This window comes from Lolium rigidum, chromosome 5, assembly GCF_022539505.1.
Source record: "Lolium rigidum isolate FL_2022 chromosome 5, APGP_CSIRO_Lrig_0.1, whole genome shotgun sequence".
Classification (NCBI taxonomy): domain Eukaryota; kingdom Viridiplantae; phylum Streptophyta; class Magnoliopsida; order Poales; family Poaceae; genus Lolium; species Lolium rigidum.
In genome coordinates, this window is record NC_061512.1 from 238,987,538 (window position 1) to 238,989,080 (window position 1,543).

Consider the following 1,543-nt stretch of genomic DNA (forward strand, 5'->3'; position numbering starts at 1 on the left):
CCTGTTCTGGGGCGTTCCGGGGCGCACCCTGCAGAACGTCATCCACGGCATCCACAATGGCGGGCGTCATCCTTACCGCCACCGTCTTCCTCCTCAGGACCGGCCCGATCGACGCCATCCTCGTCGTACCGCTCCATGTCCTACACCGTCCCCAATTGCGTGGTGAAGGAGGAGCCGGCGACGCCCGTCAATCTGAGGCGTGGCGGCAGCGGCAGCCGGCGACAGCAAGAGAGGCGCGGCGGCGCCCTCCTCATCCCGAAGCCGGAGGTGAAGGAGGAGCAGGACGACGAGGAAGCAGCGAAGGCGGCGCGGCTGGCGGAGTACGAGCGGTAGCAGCGGCTCATCGCCAGCAGCGACGACCCCGTAGACTACCCAGGGCTGCGAGCGGCGTTCTTGGCGTCGCTGAACGACAAGGACGCCTGGAGGGGCGAACTCGACACGGCGATCGCCATGTCCATCCGCGACACCGGCGAGCCGCTCGTGGACCTCACCGACGACGGCGAGGCAGGACCAAGCGGCCTGGTGAAGGACGAGCCCGTCGACGAGCATGTCAAGAAGGAGGTCGTCACTGACGACATGTACAACTTCCACCAGTACTACGACGCCTCCGGCCGCCGCAAGTACTTTTAGATTATGTTTAGTTTAAATTTAGTCGAATCTCGTTCGAATCTATGTAATATATGCCAATCTGGATGAATTTAATCGAATCTCGCTCAAGTTTTAAATTTCTGAAATTTTGTTTGGAGGACGCGACTAGGGAGTAACGTCCCCAAACGCGGCAGGAACAAAACACGTCCCCCAAACGTTCAATCTGGTGCCGTTTAGGGACGATTTGGATGACGCGACGACGGGAGACGTCCCCCAAAGTTTTCTTTTTTGTAGTTTGCAATTCACCTCCTAGGAGGTTTGTAGCCAAACTCTACCATTAAACGCAAAGGTTATTGTGTTTTCTCGAAAAATATAGGAAATCCGGAGATTACATGGGGTGAAGTATACATTGCTTTTGCATATCTTTTTAAGCAAGACGCATCCTGCGAATCGTATATAATTCCAGATCGAGCAGTCAGGACTCAAGCGAGCAAGAAAGAAATGTTGAACCTCGTAAAAGAGTGCACTGGCCTCAAGCCGTCAACCATACTTTTTTTTAACAAAGGGAAAAGCTTTTCTTTTATCTATTAATTAAAAAGAAAATGCTTATATAACAGAAAATCAAGTAAAATCCGATACAAATAGGGTCAAGCCCACCGAGCAACAACACAACAGTGTCGTGCCCACTCTTGCGACAACACATCAAACACCACAACAAGAGACCAACCACGCGAGCACAACCAACGGTGATCCAATCCACCAAACTAGCCGATCTCCCACCACTGCCGAAGAGAACAAGCCGCACCTACAATGGGAGGAGCAAACTCGGAACGATCCCACAAAGGTGAAGAAATGGCGACCGATACACCAACAACCAAAGTTGTCGAACATCCGAAGTCCCCGCTCCACGCAGGGACGTGGTCAACCAAGACGACCATCTTCTGGGGCCACCACC